Source organism: Rhinoderma darwinii, chromosome 2, assembly GCF_050947455.1.
Source record: "Rhinoderma darwinii isolate aRhiDar2 chromosome 2, aRhiDar2.hap1, whole genome shotgun sequence".
Lineage (NCBI taxonomy): Eukaryota > Metazoa > Chordata > Amphibia > Anura > Rhinodermatidae > Rhinoderma > Rhinoderma darwinii.
The window spans coordinates 395,773,614-395,780,363 of record NC_134688.1 but is presented as its reverse complement, the minus strand read 5'-3'; the positions used below and the strand labels follow the sequence as shown (position 1 = coordinate 395,780,363).

At 40.7% G+C, this 6,750-nt stretch overlaps 1 pseudogene; it reads left to right on the top strand.

The window, feature by feature from the left end:
* The first annotated feature begins 211 nt into the window (after positions 1-211).
* On the top strand, positions 212-281 carry LOC142747577 (U2 spliceosomal RNA; annotated as a pseudogene).
* The last annotated feature ends 6,469 nt before the right edge of the window (positions 282-6,750 follow it).

The window sequence follows — 6,750 nt, the reverse complement described above, 5'->3', positions numbered from 1 at the left end:
TGCTGCAATAGCAGATAGGGGTTGCAAAATCTGGTGACAGAGCCTCTTTAAAGAGGGAACAGCGTGTTGCTGAAAGGTTGGACAGCTCCCTGCTCATCAGGTTAAAAAGACTCCACAGGGAGGCACTGTAGGCTCAAAATTATTGATAAATATAAATATAAAGACATCATAGAGCCAAATGGCAACTGTTGGTGGAATAAGAGAACTATGTTTCGCTTCTCGGCCTTTTGGCTAAGATCAAGTGTAGTACCTGCTCAAGCTGAGGTTAGTAATCATCCCTGCCGGTGGTACGTGGGCCATCGTAGGGGGATGACAGAACGCCGAGGTGAGGGCAGGGAACCACAACGGTCATCGCTCTGGTGTACGCATTTGGTTTAAAGGTACCATTTGTAGGTGACCAGGCGACCGCCGGATCGAGGTCAGGAGGTCGGGTAGTTTGAAAGCCCGAGTTGCTATGTGCCCCAGGGCTGGTGACCCTGGGGTGCCCTAACTCACTGGGGGTGGGATCCCACTGAGTGAAGGCACACTTGCACGCACTCTTCTTTCACACTTTTAAGCACACACCTTTATTCTCCCGGCCTTCTGGCTGGGAGATGAGGAATTTTTATATACCTGGCGGATGTCCAGGCTGTATCACAGCGCACATCCACTTATTTAATTTTGTTTTTCACTGTGTGTTTGTCACGTTTGTCACAAGGATTTTGGGATGCGGTGCCCTTTTGGGACCCTCCTGAGGTCTAGGGGGAAAATGTGTGGCCTTCTGGTTCCTTTTTCCCCTGCAACCCGGCCTCCCTTCTTCGGAGGGGAGGTGCAACTAGGATGCAGGCTCCTAGGTGGACACTGGGGTGGCAGCCCAGGTAGAAGCCTAGGAGTGTGTTTGGGTCTCCCTAAGCTTCGGCGAGGGGGGACCATCGATCCTTGATCCTCTAGGCCTATGGTTTGGAGGGTCAGGGAATGGTTATGCGGGGCCTCTCTCTTTTAAGAGAAGGGCTGCGATAGACCGCATCCTTGTGCACTTTTTGTGTGGCACCTCTGCACTTTTTATGCACTTGGGTGATAGAAAGCACGGCTCGGGCTTTTAAAAAAAAAAAAAAAAAAAAAAAAAAAAAAAAAAAAAAGAACTATGTTTCTGATCTCATCTGAGATAAAAGATCAGTCTAGCTACCAATTATAAGTAACAAGGCATGGATGGAAAAATTGATTGTGTTTATGTTTTATTATCATTATTGGGGGATAAGGGTATTGGGTTTTATAATGCAAGCTATAGATCATCTAGAACAATGACCTTACAGGTTATCAGAAACAAAATGGATATTCCATGACAGGGAGGAGTTGTTTTTTGTCTCTGTTATGTCTTTCCAGATAAAATGATTGTGTCAATTTTGTATTTATACTTCTTGGGGCAAAAAGTGTGTTCAAGAGTGCCTGGGTCCTGATAGATGAAATTCAATAATATTCTCAAATATATGGGTTTATTCAAGGTCACACTGTCTCAATACTCTTATTGAGAACGTCCGGAGTGAGGGTCTGGAGTTTGAAGATTCAAAAGGACTCACATTTATTCAGCAAAGCTCCACGATTGTGAGTATCCTTTGCTATACTTACTATCGGTGTCATTTTTATCTTCTCAAAGTTCGATTTATGGTGTAGAAAAAGATCTCTGGACAGGCCTTGTTTCATAGAACCTATTTTTGTATTATGTCTATGGCCATTCAGTCTGCACTGTAAAGTCTGTGATGTGCATCCAATGTATTGAATATCGCATTCACACTCAATCAAATAAATAACAAGTCTAAAGTACAATTTAGGAAAGTCTGGATCTAAAATTCTACTTTAGTGGTATATTATGTAAATGTTTTACTCCCATGGCTAATAATGTTGCAGCACAGACATCGTTTTTCACCACACCTGAAAGCTCCTGTAATTTGGGGAAAGAGCTGGATAGTTTTTGGAGAATTTTTTGTTCTAGGTCTACTGGGTGCTATAATATTTTAATGGTTCTTCCACGTCGAAAAGGGATGCATGGCTTATGGGGAATTAGTTTTTTCAGTATAGGGTCTTTGAGTAGGATACCCCAATGTTTATTTAGCATGTTTCTAACAAACTTATTCCCTGCATTAAATGTGATGATGAAGTTCCCTGACAAGGTCTTCACCTCATTAGACACTTTTTCCAGTTCTAGTCCTCGTTTCTAAGCACTGCTCTTGTGATATAGATAGATTGTCTTTATACGCACTATGAATTAAATTTTTCTGGTAACCTTTATCCTTAAATCTCTTTTCTAATATCTTTGATTGTGCCTTATAACTGGCCTTGGAAGAGCAGTTTTTTTCGTACCCTTCTATATTGGCTGAATGGGATGTTGGTAGTCCAATTTTTTTTTTAATGGGCACTTTTAAAATTAAGGAAACTATTAGTGTCCACTTCCTTGAAATGGGTTTTAGTGGTAAAGAGATTCTTACTGTGGCCTATTTCGAGCTCCAAGAATGCTACCTTTGTTCTGGATAGCGTGGGGGAGAATTTTAGTCCCCAATTGTTCTGATTAAGACCCTCTATAGACGTTAAAGCCTCCTCCATCGACCCTGCCCATAGAAAGAACAGATCATCGATGTATCGTTTGTAATAAATGATTCTGTCTGTGTATTTGTCTCCATTTATAATATGTAGAGTCTCAAAACGACCTATGAAGTAATGTAGAGGCTCTTATGTATGCCTTGTGTATAGCTGTTTTAGTTGATGTGCTTTATATGGACTGTCCACCATCTTGCTTGCCTCCTACTTCTCCTCTGATCTGGTTCTCTTAATGCAGTGTCATGTTCAGCCCAGCAACCTACATTTCCAATTTTTCTGCTAACTCTTTAGATGCAGAAGGGTGCAGAGTTTCATCACACTGCACTTTCTCTGTGCAGAGTCCTACCTAAATGCAGCAAGTGATAGAGCACAGTGACATAACATTTTTTTCTTCAGTAATAAAACTCACCTAAGCAGGGCCATATTTGGATTTGGTGCTGCACTAGGCACTTTTAGGGCTGACACCCCCGATAACGCAGATTTTCCGCTGCAAAAATCGCAACGTATTCTAATTGTTACTAGTTTTACCTCCCCAATTAATTCAATAGGGAAAACCTGCAACAGAAAACCAGCGATCCCGCAGCATTTTTAAACATTTACTTACCTGACCAGCAGTGGTGCCATCCTGTCCTGCTCTGCCATCCGAGTCTAAGACACCCCCACTATTTGCGGATTGGCCACAGCTGCTCACGTCAGCAGTTCTGGCCAATCCATTAACAGAGGGCGTGTCTTAAGCCTAAGAAGCACATGAACCCCCCCTGCCCTGTGAGTGACCTAACTGCTGGCCGGTCAGGTCACAAGATTAGTTTTTAATAAAAAATAAAAAAATAGGATCCTGCAGCCCCCCCCTGCTGGACGCCCTAGGCACTGCACCCCCAGTGTCTAGTGGCAAATACGGCCCTGCCCCTAAGTCACACTGCAGTCTCCAGTGTATTTCTATGAGATGCTGCTTCACACTGCAAAGTCTCCAGTATATTTCTATAGGATGCTGCTTCACACTGCAAAGTCTCCAGTATATTTCTATAAGATGCTGCTTCACACTGCAAAGTCTCCAGTATATTTCTATAAGATGCTGCTTCACACTGCAAAGTCTCCAGTATATTTCTATGAGATGCTGCTTCACACTGCAAAGTCTCCAGTATATTTCTATAAGATGCTGCTTCACACTGCAAAGTCTCCAGTATATTTCTATAAGATGCTGCTTCACACTACAAAGTCTCCAGTATATTTCTATAAGATACTGCTTCGCAATGCTCTTTCCTGCATCCTGCTTATGATTAGGTTCTCTTTACCAACTCTTACACGCAGAAGCAGGGAAGAGCAGTAAAAGTAGTTTGAGTCAGGGGAGTCAACTCTGCAGGTAATCATTGTATGACCACAACTACTGTATCACTGCACTCATGGTCCCTTATATTGGATAGAAACAATCTCTTCTTGGGTGGGCAAACAAAGGAACAAGGAAGGCGGACCTGGGAGGGGAGGTGTCTGATAGCTGTCAGGGAGGATTTGATAGATGATGAAGTGATCCTGTAGTTCACAGGAAGTCCTCCATACAGAGGAGATAGAGTTCTAGTTTACACAGAAAATCATGCCCTGGATTAGTGGTCAGACTGAGATCACATGACACAGCTGTCCATAATAAAAGGGTTCAAAATGTATAGAGCTGGGAAGAAACATTTTACAGTGCTAGAATATTACTAGTGAGTTAGCATTAATATTAATAAAAAAATATACTTTTGCAGAGCCTGAAATCAAACACTCTTAACCCTTTCCCACCACAACCATTTTTCGGATTTTCACTTTCATTTTTATCTCCCCACCTTCCAAAGCCAAAAATGTTTTATTTTTTCTATCAATATTGCCATATGAGGGCTTGTTTTTTGTGGGAGAAGTTGTAAATTTTAATGGCACCATTTATTGTACCATATAATGTAGTGGGAAACTGGAAAAAAATATTTGTGGGGTGGAATATGAAAAAAAACTGCGATTCCTAAATATTTTTTTGGGGGGGGGGGGTTTGTTTTTACGGCGTTCTCTGTGCGATAAAAACGACATCTTAACTTTATTCTGTGGGTCAATATGATTAGGGTGGCACCAAATTAATATTTTTTTAAATATATTTTACTACTTTTACAAGAAGAAACTGATTGTTAAAAATAAAATTTGTGTTTTGTCCCCACATTCTGAGAGACTTAACTTTTTTATCTTTCTGTCGATTGAGCGGTATGAGAGCTTTTTTATTGCAGGGTGAGCTGTGGTTTCTATTGGTACCATTATGGGGTACATAAGACTTTTTGATAACTTTTTATACATTTTTTTGTGAGAGATGAAGTGACCAAAAAACAGTGATTCTGGAGCTTTACGTTTTTTATTTTTACGACGTTCACCGTGTGGACTAAATAATGATATATTGTAATAGTTCAGACTTTTAAGAACGCGTCAATACCAGTTATGTTCATTTTTTATTTTCTGTTTATAATGTGCTTGAGGGAAAATAGGAAAAGTTATTTTTTGTAAAAATTTTTTTTACGTGTCCCCCTAGGGGACTTGAACCAGCAATCGTTGGATTGATAGCATGAAATACTGCAATATTTTATGCAGTGCATCATAGGAGTACAAATATGGCAGACCTGGGGGCCTTCATCAGGCCCCCAGGCTGCCATGCCAATCAACGGCACCCCGCAATAGCGTTGTGGGGGGCTGTTGAAATGTTAAGTGGGCTTCCCTTTTTCTAGTCATTTAAATGCTGCAGTCGCTCTTGACCATGGCATTTAACGGGTTAAACTACTGGGATCCCGCTCATTATCCTGAAGTATCGGCTGTAACACACAGCCAACACACTCGTTCTATGGAGTGTGCTCAGCCTGTGAGCCCGCTCCACACTCTCCCACACTCTCCCACACGATGTGCACCGTGTGTATATATATATATATATATATATATATATATATATATATATATATATGTATATATATATGGCGGATGACGGGAAGGGGTTAAAGTCAAAATTGAACTCTGTGCATGTTTTCATAATTAGTCAAATGGATCTACCAGAGTAAATTAAAATACTAGGGCCATTAATTCTTTCCCTCTTGAGGTCCTTCACACCACAAGCAATAATAACTACTGCTACATGTCACTGGGATGTACAGGAAAAGTTGCTAAAACAACATCCCCTCTGACATCACTTCCTGCTTAGTAGACATTCGCTGAAGCTGCACTTATCAGACCTTCTGCTCTGTTAACCCCTCGCATGCACTCTGCACAGTAAGGCCTTATTCACACGAACGTAGAATACAACGACCATCACACGGACGCATGTATTTTAATGGGGCCGTTCACACGGCCATTGTTTCAACGGACCGTGTAAAGGGTCCATTGAAGAATAGAACATGTCCTATTTTCTTCCATTTTCACTGATCCCTCTATAGTCTATGGGGATCTGTGAAACCTGAGTTTCCCCACGTTCATCTGAATAAGCCCTTACGTGCAGAATGAATACCCGAGACACGCACAGCGTAAAGCCTGTGAGGTAAAGCTTCAGCCAATAGCTGCAGAGCACTGAGGCATGTCAAAGAAGGAGGCATCGTTTTGCAACTTCTCTCGTATAGCCCAGTAACATGCAGAAGTTTTGCTTGTGGTGTTCAGGACCTAAAGTGTATAAAGCACCTTGTAGACTTTCATTTGAGGGACCACAGTGAAAAAATTAAAGGCTCTTATATGTTTAATTAGCTCAGTAGGTCCATTTTGCTAAAAATGTGCCTGGAGTTTCACTTTAAGTATGGTATGTGTGGCTAATTTTAATGTTTTACTTAATCACACGGCATAAAACACCGGACATTTCACATATTTGCTTTTTGCCTGTTAAACTTACTGCTAATATGTATACCCACAGCACATTGTGCATATTCTGCTGCCAAAATCCAATTATTACATTTGTTGCTTAGAGAGCTAAACAAATATTTTTGCCTACATTTTAGATTATTTTTCTAATTTTTCGTCCAAAATTTGAAAGTTGCGTGTATGAAATAATTTCAATGTTTTATATAAATTAGAATATTGCACGTTAAGTCTGGTTATTTTTCTATTTATTATGTTTTAACAAATGCATTCATGTGTGACATGACTTTGTCTTACTTAATATCAAAGGGTGACTTTACTGCTGTGGTGTCGTTTTTT